Below are 342 nucleotides of genomic sequence, written 5' to 3'. Positions count from 1 at the left end.
GTCGAAGGATCTTGTACATGGCGCAAAGGCGGGATTTACTTGTGGGCGAGCGTTGCTCCACTTCGATTCACCTGGTGCCGCGATAGACGTCCGATCCCGTGTCGGTGATGCTCGAAGATCGCGCCCCGACTTTGCTGCCGTCGTCTATCGACTTCATGGGACACGTCCGCGCTGACACGATCTGCAAAGGACAAATTTTACGTCTGTTTAGAGCCGGTGGATGCTTGCGATATCTAACGATACGCATTGTACGAATCTCAATTTCTCGTTCATTTTACATTCGCCAGTTGAACAAATGTCAGGGTTCAGTTTGGATTTGGCGCGAGACAGATTCAAAGTAGA

This window comes from Bombus impatiens, unplaced genomic scaffold (genome assembly GCF_000188095.3).
Source record: "Bombus impatiens unplaced genomic scaffold, BIMP_2.2 scf_0107, whole genome shotgun sequence".
NCBI lineage: Eukaryota > Metazoa > Arthropoda > Insecta > Hymenoptera > Apidae > Bombus > Bombus impatiens.
This window is presented reverse-complemented; position numbering follows the sequence as displayed.